Below are 15,020 nucleotides of genomic sequence, written 5' to 3' on the forward strand. Positions count from 1 at the left end.
AAACTCCTGAGTTTTGCTGCTGTCTTTGTGGCAGCGGAGAAGGGGGCTTGTAAAATGAGAGCGTTTTCCATGGATGTCCATTCGCAACTCTCCCAGTTGGATTATTAAAATGGGGAGCTGTCCTCCTCAGTGACATCCACCAGGCAACATCCCAGGGAGGGAGGTGAGAGAAGAGTTCAATCCTGTGGCGTCCAAATTGTGATTTGAAAATTGTGGTGTGGCTGCTGGTGTGCAGGGCAGCATTCTAGGAAATTAAGTTATTGAACTTGGAAGTGGAATATCTCATTTCATTGGAGAAAACAGGAGTGGTGATTATTCTAACACTTGAGGCCCAATTTATTTTTATCGATTGACGGTCGTTTTATATATGTGTGTGTGTGTGTGTAATGGGATTTTGAGAGGGACGCGGGTGGCGCTGTGGGTTAAACCACAGAGCAAGGACTTGCCGATCAGAAGGTCAGCAGCACTTTACATACACAGTTTTTCAGGTATCAAGATTAATAGAAGGAGGATCTTGGTAGACCCTCTTAAGTGTCGGAAATCATGGCCAAGGAGACGGTTTTCTCTGTGGCATCTCCTAAACCCCATTCCCAACTGGGGCAGGTGGAGCTATGCATCATTCTCACAGGGATACTAATCCAAATATAGTGTACATATTTAAGATCTAGTATGTGTTTTCTGTAGATTGATGGACTGCTGGATGGCCGGCCATGGTGAAGGCTAGGACAACATGCCAACTCCATCCAGTGGACCAGATTGGTGCTCTCACATATTCATACAAGCTAAAAGATATTTTTATCCTATTATGTTAGACCACATTATGTAATCGCATAATAACTCTTCTTATATCACAGCCAAATAAACAAATGTGATAATGATTCATTGCTGATGCAGCTTTATGGGCAGAAAAGCTGTGATGCAGTGCAGCATCATTCCAAATAGGCAACTGAACTTTAAAACCACAAGATCCTTGATGCAATGCAACAGCAATCAGAATCCTGTACATGCTGTACATTACAATATTATGGAGAGCTTGAACTGTGTCAAACTTTTTTTAAAAAACAAGTAATTATAAACATGGACATATAATTGGGCAAACTTTGTCATAACCAGTGGATTTTCTATCGAAACCATCTGCAAGTCATCCCAGTGACTTAACAAATGATCAAAAAATAAAAAATAAATCCCCATCTCATTATGGTAACTGCTGGGAGCATTAAGCACTGATAATGGTTAGATCTCGGTTGCTTGTGCTATAAGCTTCTTCCTAGGAATGTATTTTAATCATGGACACACCTTTTAAATTAGCTTTAAGAAAGGTTTACTTGCGGGTGTTCCACCTTTATTTTCTTAACACTTAGAGATGTGTTTTCCAAGCATTGTTTCTACCCAAAATGTTAATGAAGTTCAATATCTCACTTTGCAGGTGGAAATTAAATCCAGTTGCTCTCTGCAATGTCTCCTCTCACAGTATATGTAACTAAGGAAAATTCGGATCTCCATAAGTGTGACCATAGTAGCCTCATGCGATGAGATTAAATGCTTGTGCAGTAAGTCTCATAAAATATACTGTAATCAAATGGTAGAATTAAGTATGCTTAAGTTATAGCTGTCAAGTGTCCCTTATTTGAAGGGACAGTCCCTTATTCCAGCGCCATGTCCCGCTGCTGTCCCTTATTGACGGATGTCCCTTAAATGTCCCTTAAATGATGTCCCTTAAATTTCAAAGGAAGCAGCTCCACTCCCTCCCTCTCTGCCGGCCAGGGAGGAGGGAGGCTCCAACTGTGTTGCTTGGCTGTGTTGCTCACTCAATAAGAAGTCTAAGAACGACTGGGGGGTGCAGCTTGCATGCCTTGTGTGTGACTAGTTAATGCAAGCTGAGGGGGGTTTTGAATGCTGGACGCCATTTTGTTGCACGTGCTGCTGCAAACTTTGCAGTGCAAAGCCAGGCCGGGGAGCCATCTTAAGTTGAGGCTGCATAGGCCTTGTGGTGCATGTGATTCAGATTCTATTCAGTTGAACCTCTGGTTACAAAGTTGTTTGGACAGTGTTCTCGAAGCTACCAGCATGAGTTTGACCAGACTGCAGGAGGACAGGAAGACTGGAGTGCCTGGAACAGGTGAGGCTGCAGGTCCCTTATTTTGGCTGCTGGTCCCTTATTTTCAAAGCTGCTGATCCCTTATTTTCAAATCTGTAAGTTGACAGCTATGTCTTAAGTCCATTAAAATCAATTGACTTAAATATACTTAACTCTTGTGTTGGGAGTATGGCTTTAGTTATGTCTGCAGTATTCATCTTCAAAACTCCCATCTTGGATACCGTATTTTTCGCCCCATAAGACGCACTTTTTCCCCTCCAAAAATGAAGGGGAAATGTGCCTGCGTCTTATGGGGCGAATGCAGGCTTTCGCTGAAGCCTGGAGAGCAAGGTGCGCACCGACCCCTCTCGCTCTCCAGGCTTCAGGAAGCTCTGCGCAACCCTCGGGAAACCGTCTCCGAGGGTTGCGCAGAGCTGCCTGCAGTCCTGGGACCAGCGCAGCTCTGCCCGGCCACCGGGAGCCGGGGGAGAAGCTCCGCCCCGCTCCCGGTGGCCGCGCAGAGCTGCCTGCGGTCCTGGGACCAGCGCAGCTCTGCGCCGCCATCCGGAGCGGGGCGCTAAGTCCCGCCCCGCTCCAGATGGTGGCGCAGAGCTGCCTGCCATCCCAGGATCAGCACAGCTCTGCCCATCGCCAGCCCCACAAGCTCGGGGGACAGCGGGGAGGCAGAGCGTGCCTTCCCACTGTTCCCCGACCTGGTTCTTCCAGCCCCGCACCTGGGGGGGAAATAAAAAAAATTTTCTTTATTTTCCCCCCAAAAAACTATTTGCGTCTTATGGGCCGGAGCGTCTTATGGGGCGCAAAATACGGTAATTTTGAAGCAGGGTGAGGAGTGATAGCAGTTAGCAAACTACTGTGGGGTTTTGTTGGGAGCTGAGAGAATTTCTCTCCTTAACAATTTTGCTTTAAGTAGGATTTGATTTGATTACATATTCCCGGTCTCTTTGATTAATTGATGTAAATTTGTATAAACATATCTGGTGTAAGAGCTCTGTCATAAATTAACTTTATCCTTAGAGACATGTAATCGTAATATAAATATTATATTACAAATATTGACATTATAGTCAATGCAGGTATCAGGGTCACTTGCACAGCTGTGTATATATTTCTGCTCCTTCCAACAAATCTGTGATATTCATTGAGCAATTTTGGGGGGGGAAACAATACATGTGCTATGTTATGAAAATTAATAGTTTCATTCTGTAGTGTTTCCTTCATCTTAAGTTATTCTTCCATGCTGTGCAAGTAATCTCATATCCTTTGTTTTGTGGGACAAGAGTTTAGATATTGATTCTCACAGGAGAGCTAAACAGGCAATAGTATCTGGCTAATGTTTGTGAACATATATAATTCACACTAAAATATGGTTTTGAATATATTAATGCATTGGCAAGGCGTAATCACTGTAAAACAATTACAAAATCTCCCATTGGTTTGAAAGCCATCAGGATTTGGTGTAAATGCCAAGAGACAGAAATGACAAATACTAAATATTTAAAAATTAAAAGCAATAGCATCAGAGAATCTTGAGTCAGGGCATTTTTAAACTCATCCTAAGTACCGTATTTTTCGTCCTATAAGGCGCACCGGCCCATAAGACGCACCTCATTTTTTTTGGGGGGGGAATGAATTTTAAAAAATTATTCCCCCCCCCCAGCCCTGGCTGCCACCCCAAGCCTTACGCTCACCTGCCCGAAGCAGGGGAAGCCCTCCAGAGGGCTCCCCGTGCTTCGGGCGACAGGCTGCCGCCCCAAGCCTCGCGCACCCGGCGGGACCTCCTGCCGGGCGCACCAGGCTTGCAGACACTCGCCCGAAGCAGGTGGAGCCCTCCGGAGGGCTCCCCATGCTTCGGGCGACAGGCTGCCGCCCCAAGCCTCGCGCACCCGGTGGGACTTCCTGCCGGGCGCGCGAGGCTTGCAGACACTCGCCCGAAGCAGGGGGAGCCCTCCGGAGGGCTTCCCGTGCTTCGGGCGACAGGCTGCCGCCCCAAGCCTCGCGCACCCGGCGGGACCTCCTGCCGGGTGCACCAGGCTTGCAGACACTCGCCCGAAGCAGGGGGAGCCCTCCGGAGGGCTTCCCGTGCTTCGGGCGACAGGCTGCCGCCCCAAGCCTCGCGCACCCGGTGGGACCTCCTGCCGGGCGCACAAGGCTTGCGGACACTCGCGGGGGCTGCAGGCTGCTGCCCGCAAGCCTTGTGAGCCCGCGGGTACTCCCACCGGGCTTGCAAGGCTTGCGGATAGCTTCCTGAAGCCTGGAGAGCGAGAGGCATCGGTGCGCACCGACCCCTCTCGCTCTCCAGGCTTCAGCGAAAGCCTGCATTCGCCCCATAGGACGCACCCAGATTTCCCCTTCATTTTTGGAGGGGAAAAAGTGCGTCTTATGGGGCGAAAAATACGGTAAACTTGAAGCAATACAATTCTTTTTGCTTTGGATATTTTAAAATCTAGGACAGCTGATCAAAAACTAATCATGGAAGACCCGCATTAAAACAAGTACATGGTTGCCTTCTCCATGAGCAGGTAAGGAGTTCTCTTGGGGGGGGGAGGGGGACCAGTCAAATATGTGCACCAACTAGACAGCAGATAGCCAAATATTTGAAGGCAAAGCTGGAACAGACGCATTGCATGTACAAGTTCTTCTATTCAATCCCTGTTTTTAACTCATTGTAACCCACTCTGGCTGGAACCTGCTGGTGAAAAACAGATCATCATAATACCCACCACCATCTCCAGTTTAGGAGGTTCTCTGATGGCAGAACCGAGAAAGATTTCTTCCTAAAACCTTCGATAGCTGATGCCAGAGAACATAAGCAGTGCAGTACTTGGCTAGATAGACTAAGGATCTGACCATGTACATTCACCTGTACTCTGTTGCCTGAGTACATAAGGTGTAAGTAATTTGTAGAGTTGATTGGTGCCTGTTTGTTGCTTACAGAGTGGGGTTGCTAGTGTGGGGGTTACTGGGCTTGTAGGGTTGAAGGGGAGCTTTGTAATACATATATGTGTAGATACGCATGGGGTTGCATAGGATGTATCCATTAGGTGGCTCCCTCTACAAACATTAAAGTCCTGACAAATTTTCGCTTCATAATTTACAATGCATGCACACCGTATCGTTTTGCCAGCAATTGTTTCCAGAAGCTTTAAGGGGGCAGAAGAACTTTAGGAACTTTTGAGCTGTTGCTTAGAACTTCACTAACCCAGAAAACTTTTCACAGTCTGCCATCTCACCTCCCTGCTCACGTTTCTCTCACCTTCCACCCATGTGCACGAAGACCTGCCAACTGAGGCAGGCTTTTCTTACATCTAATGTAGAGGATGTGAATATGTCCAAGCTGCCTTAAGGACACAGTCAGCTGGCTATATCCCAGCTTGTGTCTGCCACCACCTCTCCACTCACCTGGATTCCTGAGAAAAAGAAACCCATATTAAGAGCTCCCCAGTCATCACTAAGGATGGAAGGCCACATTCATTTCAGCTCTGTTTTTCATTTTGCCAGCCTCAAATTCAGTTCTCCATATTTCTTGTGAATAATTATTTTTTAATCCTCATACAAATTATTCAGCATTTTAGCGTGAATTTCTCTTAAACACATTTTTACCTGCTGTTTTGACTAATATACACATTGTTGCTAGCAAACTATCCTAGAATACAAATACACTTTGTATGATAATTTCACTAATACATTCATTACTGCACTGCAAAATTTGGATTTATTTGGTTCTCATCTTGATAATGATAATGATAATGATAATAATATTTATACCCCATCCATCTGACTGGGTTTCCCCAGCCACTCTGGGCTGCTTCCAGAAAAATATAAAAAATAATAAAATGTCAGGCATTAAAAACTTCCCTGAACTGGGCTGCCTTCAGATGTTTTCTAATAGTTGTGTAATTCTTTATCTCCCTGACATCTGATTGGAGGGCATTCTACAGGGAGGGCGTCACTGCTGAAAAGGATGTTGAGAAGTTGGGATGTGTTCGGAGGGTGACCAAGATGATAAATGGGGTGGAAACCAAGCCTTATGATAAATGATTGAGGGAGCTGGGTATGTTTAGTCTGGAGAAGAGAATAATAATAGCCATCTTCAAATGGTTGAAGGGCTGTCACATGAACGATGGGGTGAGCTTGTTTTCTGCTGCTCCAGAGGGTAGGACCCAAGCCAATTGATTCAAATTGCAAGAAAGCAGATTCTGACTAAATACTAGGAAGAACTTTCTGACGGTAAGTGCTTTTCAACAGTGGAACAGACTACCTACGTAGGAAGGTGGTAGGCTCTACTTCATTGGACGTTTTAAAGCAGCGGTTGGATGGCCATCTGTCAGGAATTCTTTAGCTGTGATTCCTGCATTGCAGGGAGTTGGGATAACCCTTGGGATCTCCTTCCAACTCCACAATTCTGTGATTCTACGATTTGGTGTATAGGATAATAATGTACAGTTTTGGTTACCCCATCTCAAAGAATATATTTTTGATGGACAAAATACAGAACAGAGTGACTAGCAAATCAGATATGCTTGCTCCTAAGTAAGTCCCACTGAGTCAAATGGGCCATACTCGAAAGGGTGCTTAGGACTGCAGGCTGAAATTGATCATTAGGGTGGAGCTTTGTTCATATTTACACAGAAGTATGTTGTACTGTGAGTCTCCTCCCAGATAAGTATACCTAGGATTGTAGACTTAGGTTCTTATCCATATCTTTCCTTCTGTTTCTCCAAAAATGGTCATACTTTCTAGTTTCTTTTGATTAATATACAGAACAATTCTTTGGATACCTTTGAGGTTCGCCCACTCTCTTGCCAGAAACTACTTTGAAGCTACAGACGGCTGAAGTGGTTACCCTGCAGCTGCAGAGTTATATAAGCTCAACCCCATAAATTCAATGCTGCTTTAATAAGCAAGGATTTGGACCTGTCATTCAGCAGAGAATATCGAGGGTGGCTGCATTTCTTTGGGGGAGAAAAGAGAAGTGTGCTCTTTGCATGGAGTACATTAATCAGAAATTGTACTCTTTATATTAGGTCTGTTCAAATCATGTAAATCCAAATTAGTAAATTTGTTAAAACAAACAGGTGAACAGATCAGGTTTCGCTTGGCACCCAAAATGACAGCACCAAGCAAATTTGCCATGGGAAGGAAGTTCACAAATGGGTGCCCCCACATAAAAAAAAAACCCTCTCTTTGGTAGCCTGCCATCTGAAGGTGGTAGGATCTCTTTTAAGGACTTACTGGAGGAGATTTTTTAGAATATTATTGCTACTATTCATTACCACCATTGGTAGTATTTTGTCCTCTATTTAAAGCCTAAGATAACAAGAATGGTGAGTTTCTGCTTTCTGGAGCAATATTTTTGTCTGCCTGTCTATATTTCATTCTATTTTAGCCATCATTAAACCAATTACCAATTTCAATGTGAGTTGGACTTGCATTCTGCTTTGACTAGAGCTATTGCACTAATGGGCTACTCACAAGATTTTCTGAACCAGTAAACAAGTGCTTAGGATGAGATACACTGAATGCTTTTAAAGCTGAGGAAGTAGAAGGAAATCCACGGTGTTCATTTTTATTATTCTGAAATAGAAGGTTAAGGAAATATGATGTGCTCTTCAAAAGTGTGACTTTGGTACTGTGTGAAATAAATCATCATTAGCAGTTTGGTGCCAATTAACAAAGGAAATGAGTTGTGAGGACATGCTGGTACTTGGCACTTTAGGGGAGAATTAATTACAAGTGCTTAGATCACCTCTGACCCATACTAGCAAAAAGTTTGAAACTATGGTTAATATGTGCAGAGGCGGACAATCTTTTTGTTCTTGTTGAGGAACACTATCCCTCAGGAGTAATTTGACAGGGGCAAGTTACCTACAGTGAGCAGGGCTGCCAATGAAACTTGGGAGGAAGTTAAGAGCAATGGGTCCTTTTCTATCTCTTTATTCATTTCCTCTCTCCCTTTCTGCCATCTCCTTTCCCTCCTTTTTACCATGAAATTGTGCCAAGAGGACTTCATGGAATTCGGCTAACACCACAGGTTGGCTGCCTCAGCTTTCCAAGAACTTGATGAAATGTTAAAATGTTGTCTTTTACTCCAGTATATGAAAATGATGTCCTTCAAAGTTATTTCCCCATAATTGTCTAGTCTCACCCATTACCCATTACTAGGCTGCTACCTGACCTAAGATAGGTTGCAGTGGCACTACAACCACCAAAGCATAGTAAATTCCCCAAACAGCCTAGGTTGAAGACCACCAAAACTGAATTAGTCCCAATTCTAGGACAATGACTTGTTGTTATGGGTTCCTTTGCTTTAAGCTTTCTTCTACATATTGTTAGCAGCCTCGGGTCAGGAAAAAATAATTGTACCCTAGAGATACTGCCACGTTATGCTGGGTGTGGTGCTTGCCTCTGGTGAGTAATTTCTAATGTCCTTTGCAATTTAACAACTCAGCTGCTATGAGTGGAATTATGCATTGTGAGGCAAACGTAAGTGCTTTGTTAAAGTTAATGAAGAGCATTCAACAATATGCCTTGCCTACCATAATGGAGTGAATTCAGGAACACCAAGCCTTCCATGTCACGTGTGAAACACATGATGCACAAGGCTCGGGAAATGGTTGAAATCTGAATTATATGGATTTCTTCTGGCTTGATGGCAATTTGGTTGTGAAAGAGCATATTTGCAAAATCCAGAGGCTGGGGATTCAGATTGTTTAAGTTTTTCATTTTGTTTTGTTTTCTTCCACATCAAAGGACTGCCTTCCTTTATTTGTTGTGGACTTATGGCGATTACTGGGGAAAGCAAGCCTGTATTCAATTCTAATAATTTTGCAGGATAGAAGAAATAGAAAATGCATGGATCTGTGACATTTGCAGGGAGGTTTATATTAGAAGATACTTCATCTCCTGATGATTGTTTTCTTCTTGTAAACGGAGACATGGACCACCCAGTCTATCTCTCAATTAATCCACTGGCATGTTTTTGTGTATATAGCTGTCGGTAGGTCTCCTTCCAAATTATATAAACTCACCTCTCATAAATGACCAAAAGTGGTTATAATTGAAGTTCACAAGGTGTTTTTCTTCATAGAGTATTCCACATCAGAACATAGCAAAATAAATCAAGTTTAGTTCTTTGGGTGTCTGAATACAGGAAATTAACTACAAAATGGTTTCACTTGATGTTACTGGAACCTCGGTCGTAAGGTGATATACCCTTATGTTAAACACTTGTAATTATATTACAACGCTAAAGAAAGTGCACGGTTTTACATAGAACCTGAACCTGTTTAAAAGAAGCGCAGACCTTATGGCATACGTATTTGTGCAGTTACAAATCCTCAAAAAATGCATTCAGATATATAGATATATATTTACATATATGCACACATATAGTTGACATGAGGATGGCTATTTTTTATTCCTCTCCTTTTATTGATGTCAATGAAAGGGAAATCCTTTTCACCAGGAAGGGCTCACAAGTTGTGCTGTCAGCAGGACTGTGGACTGAAGGCCTATTGGGTACAACATGCATTTGCATCTCTCTTACGCTGCACACATCCCTTTGCCATGCCAGTCAAATGTGTGGCTAGAGGAGGATACATGCTATGGCACATACTGTCAGGTGGTAGGGCCAGTTCATGCACCCTCTCCTCCTACATTTCTTTCACCATGTTTACAGGTGGGAGTGTTGCCTGAACCCATGCGCTCTGTGGTGGTTCAAATCTACACAGTGAGTTCTCCTGGGTAACAGAGACTACAGGCTTTTGACATTATAGATCAGGCAATGTTTCCCTTGCATCCCTTGCCCAAGGTCTCCAGGCCCTCTGCCCAACTTTTAACATGTTACAGGACACAATGTATTTGTTGAAAATGAGACTGAAATAATGGCACAGCCTTTTTACGAAACCGAATTCTTATACTGTATGTTGGAGGCTCCAATGTTTGCATCATGCACGGGCCTCAATCTTAGAAGACTGCTCCTAGCTAATCTAGTTAAAAGGGAAACCATTCCTGCCCCTGTAATTGACAAAGTTAGAAGTCTATCCCTGCCTAACATAATTAGAAAGGGAAATGGCTTTATTTATAATTGACGAAGGCTGCAATTCATTACATAGTTATATGAGCATGAGGTTTAAGCATGCATAATTGTGCTCTGGCCTGCAGCCAAGCATATTATATTTCTGTTCCAGGCATATTCAAGTGTCTATGCAAGTGCTTTGTAAAGAGACTAGGATTAATTTTCAGTTCATTTCTTACAGGGGTATTAGTATTAGAAACATTCCCGTAGAATCAGCTTTGTTTAAATTGGAAATAAGAGTAGAGTTAAATGGTTGTCTCTGAAGTCCATAATTAAAATACATATTTATATTAAAAGTATGGGTTCTCTATTATGAGCTGTAACAACCAATGGTCTGGTTCACATGTAGTGCTCCGCCAAACCTTGGTTTATCATGAACAAGCAAATAAGTGGGCTCCCAGAGAGGAGACTGCTGCTGTGCTATGTGGTTGTCCAAATCTGGCCTCATGGTTTAACACAGGTATAGGCAAACTCGGCCCTCCAGACGTTTTGGGACTACAACTCCCATCATCCCTAGCTAACGGGACCAGTGGTCAGGGATGATGGGAGTTGTAGTCCCAAAACATCTGGAGGGCCGAGTTTGCCTATGCCTGGTTTAACTCTCTTAGACAAAACAAAGCTGTAAACCAGGGGTCAGCAAACTTTTTCAGCAGGGGGCCGGTCCACTGTCCCTCAGACCTTGTGGGGGGCTGGACTATATTTTTTTGGGGGGGAGAATGAACAAATTCCTATGCCGCACAAATAACCCAGAGATGCATTTTAAATAAAAGCACACATTCTACTCATGTAAAAACACACTGATTCCCGGACTGTGCGCGGGCTGGATTTAGAAGGCGATTGGGCCGGATCTGGCCCCCGGGCCTTAGTTTGCCTACCCATGCTGTAAACCTTGGTTAGCTCATGGATTGTCTGGAGATTGCTAAACCGTGGCTTAGCAAAGCACAGCAGCCACAGAGGAGCAGAATATGTTAAAAAATGCCTAACTGTATGTAACTAACTGTATTATAATGATGATTGAGCAAGTGATAGGGAAGAAAATGTGGTTTCTAGCTTATCTTCTAAAATCAAACATATCCATAAGGAATTACAATTAAAGTTAGCTGCTCTTCTTCTTAGTGCTATACATACAAAGCATATGCCTCATTCTGTACTATTGTATTTGGACAATTGCTTCAAGTGATGGTGTTTTGTACGAATTGCTGTACATTAGGGTCAAATAAAATACTTTAACAGCTCTTTACCAAATATACATAATCATGAGGCCATATCAGTATTTTGTCCTGTCCCAGAATAAACATCTGTTGGTGTGAATATTTGCAGTAGCTTTTGTAGTTGGAAATATCATCAAAGCATCTGTGCTTTTTATCTGCACAAATGTTTGAGAATATTTTCCATGGCCTTCGTCCAGCTCTAATTAAAATTAAAATTAATGTGTATGGATGAAACATACCAAAGTAAAATTGTGGGGAACTCAACAGTTAGAATCTTCCTGCTGTGTTGCTTCGATACTGTGCTGCACACTTGATGTTCCTGATAAAGGACCATATGGATTATAGCAGTAGGAAGCCCAGTTGTGTAGTGCTGATTCTCAATTTCTTTTTCTAATCACACAGCATTCCAGTCTGAACATGTTTTTAGCTTGTTCATTTTAATTAATGCTCTTTTTTTCAGAATTAATGTGCCATCCCTACAATGACGGTTGTTGCAATTCTCTGCTTTAATGCTGGTACAACTTTCTTTAAACAGGAGGCAACAGTTTGCCATGTAAGCTTCTTACTACAGAAATGGCCATTTATAAATTCTCTTCAAAGGAAGGTCTCTAGACAGACAGATTTGCATTCCATGACTACAGCTCTCCTTCCACTCAAGAAGCAACAACACTGGATGCCTCCCCATGACTGGCTTGCCCTATGGTAGTCAAGCTCACTCGGATGGGCTAAAGAATGTAAGATAAACCTGGCTGGATCAAGCCAGAGTAAGGTTACCAGATTTTTTTCAATGAATCCGGGGACACTTTAAATAAATAAATAAATAAATAAATAAATAAATAATACACGTTTGGGACATTGATGCTGCAGCGATGGCGGTGGCTGAGGGGCAGCTGCTGCTTTGACCTCAACCGCCACATTTCCCCTTCCTCCGAGGCTTCTATCTGCTTTCTCCGTGAGCCTGGGCAGCCCCTGAGTTGTTAGTTCTTCGGTGGTGGTGGTGGTGTGGAAGCGGTGCACAGTGGGTCAAGCATGGAAGGCGGAGAAGGAGGGCCGAGAGCAGCGGCAGCGGTGAGGCTCAGGCAGCATAATGCCTCCCTTCCCATCAGAGCAGCCCCAATCCCATTCCTACTTGCGTGCAAGCAGGAGGGGGCAGGGATCCCTCAGCTGGGAAGCAAGGCTTCCCACTGCCTAACTGAGAGATCCCTGCTCCTTCCTGCTTGCACGCAAGCTCTGATAGGCAGCTTGAAGCCTCTCTTCACAGCTGAGAGATCCCCGCCCCACTCCTGCTTGCACGCAAGTAGGAGTTGGGAGGCTGCTCCTATAGGCAGCATGAAGCCTCCCTTCACAGCTTAGTTGCTGGGGTCAAGGAAGGTGGAGGCAGCCCGAAAGCTGTATCTTAGAGCCCCTGCACCACCATCATATGGGGACTTCGAGCAGTTCCTGAAGCCAGCCAGAGCCTACAGCTCCAGGCTGCTGAGACTGCCGCTGCTGTGTTTCCTGGGGACAGTAGATGAAATCTGGGGATATTCCAGGGATGAAATTTGTCTGGGGACTTATTCGCAAATCCAGGGACTGTCTCCAGGAAACGGGGACGTCTGGTAACCCTAAGCCAGAGGCCCATCTAGTCCACCATCTTGTTCTCTCCTTTTTAGTTGCATCTATCTGTCTTGAGAAACATTGGAGTGTGCCTCTGGGGGTGAAGCCAAATCACTGCATTAGCATCACTGAAGTGACCTCTCTGGGACACAAGCCCTAGCAGTATATATAGTGGTCTTGGGCTGCCCAGATGACAAGACTCTCAGCCTCACTGATGTGCTCCAAAGGAAACAGTGCAATGCATATGGCACCAGTTTGGCTGCAGAAGATCCATCAGCTACCCTCATCTGGTTTAGCCGGCCAGTCAAGGCCATTTCCTGGGGTGTGGCTGCTGTTACATGTTGACAGCTTCTAGGAGCCACAGATGAGCTGAGTGCAGGGTAGAGACCAAAGGTGGGCAAACTACCCCAGAAGGAGCATGGCATGTCCCCCACCAGAGGTATTGCCCCTCCCCTAACACCCCATACACCCTAGCATAGTGGCAAAGTAGAAGCCTATGGGAAGTCTACAAGCAGGACTTCGGTGCAATAGCATTCTTTCCACTTGTGATACCCAGCAATAAGTATTCAGCGAGGTGTACTGCCAGACCTTATCAAAATCAGCTGGAAATTATTATTAAATTCTTTTATCCAGGAAGAGCCAAGTACTAATGATTTTCAAAGCTGGAGAATTCTCTAGCAAACTGTTAGACACCATCTGGTTTCTATTTTGGATTTGAAATTGTTTTCATATATGTAATTAGCTGTCATTATATACATAATTGCTTTAACTATTTTTATACAAGAGATGGGCAGACTTTGAGTCTATAATTGATCTACTGGGTGGACAAGAGAAATAAACACTTTTTGACACTTTTTGTCACTAACAAATGAGAGGATAAAATTCTTAAGAAAGAATGATATCTCCTGCCATGGAGACAGGAATTCAGAATTCTAGGTTTGTTTTATGCTTTCACTCATTTAGGGTTTATGTAATTTGATTCAGATTGTCATTGTACTTTGTTGCATTTTAATATTTGTTTGAAAAGGAGCCATTTTTCCTCTTTAACGGAGCATGCTGTGATTTGCCAGGCAAATCCAGCATTTCAAGCTTGTTTATGTTGTAGTTTATTTGGGTCTGAGTTAAACTTCTCTTTGTTACTTTGTGTTACTTTCATTCTGTTAAAGCTTTGTTTTATAATGGTCTGATGATCAAATGCAAATAAACAAATCTGAATCTGTTTGTATCTTCGAATCATAGAATTGTAAAGTTGGAAGGGACCATGAGGGTCATCTAGTCCAACTCCTTGCAATGAAAATATAAAAATATATTCGGTAGTTTCCAAAACAATTTTGTGACATTTGCACTTTCTCAGCTCCTTTGCTGCTGTTATGTTCAATAGTGGCTTCCTGAAAGAAGACCACACAGGCTTAATTGCCCAGCCAGAAGCTCCCAAGATGGCAGGGTCTAGAGTGTGAACTTTAGCAACTTCAATTTGTTCCTAAGTCTCTGTGCTTCCTAGATACTCTTGCTGTTTACTTTGGACAGCTTTTGGGGGGAACAGTATTTGAGTCACCCTAAGTCTGTGATCCGAGTTACACAGGATTGCACTACTGCAAAGGGTGGCAGGGGTTGTATGCACTTAAATCTTTGATATAACAAAATTTATAGAGGGACAGTTGTTCCAAATTACATGAAGAAACCTTTCAATCGGGGGGCCGCTAGGGGCGCCTTGGAAGATGGCTGACAATACCATCTTTCCGGCTCGCACGAGGTAATTAGAGGCTGATTATGGGGAGTATATCAGCCTCCCTTCTTCTTCCCAGGGGGTGGGAAGATGCTGCCTTGCCCGTGGTTCCCCATAAATCACCCCCGAGTTCGAAAGAAGGAGGGGGTAGGGGCACTGGGCAGAAAGCCCTCACGCGAGTTCCAGAGCTCCCAGACGCCGCTTTCAGGAGCGAAACTAGTTGCATGGCTTAATAAAAAAAAAAATTGGAGTAAGTAAATGCACATGTTTTGAGCGAAGTCAGGGGTGTATTATCTGCTAAATAAATCTACC

The 15,020-nt window shown here is 43.7% G+C and overlaps 1 long non-coding RNA gene across 1 annotated transcript in view; it reads left to right on the forward strand.

The window, feature by feature from the left end:
• The first annotated feature begins 1,831 nt into the window (after window positions 1-1,831).
• The window catches only part of LOC308594789, a 39,692-nt gene continuing 26,503 nt past the window's right edge, over window positions 1,832-15,020 (forward strand). Inside the window, exons 1-2 of the long non-coding RNA XR_014011612.1 lie at window positions 1,832-2,119; window positions 4,546-4,617. This is a non-coding gene — a long non-coding RNA (uncharacterized lncRNA). The remainder of the gene's footprint in view (window positions 2,120-4,545; window positions 4,618-15,020) is intronic.

Source organism: Podarcis bocagei (assembly GCF_964188305.1).
Source record: "Podarcis bocagei genome assembly, chromosome: 9".
Lineage (NCBI taxonomy): Eukaryota > Metazoa > Chordata > Lepidosauria > Squamata > Lacertidae > Podarcis > Podarcis bocagei.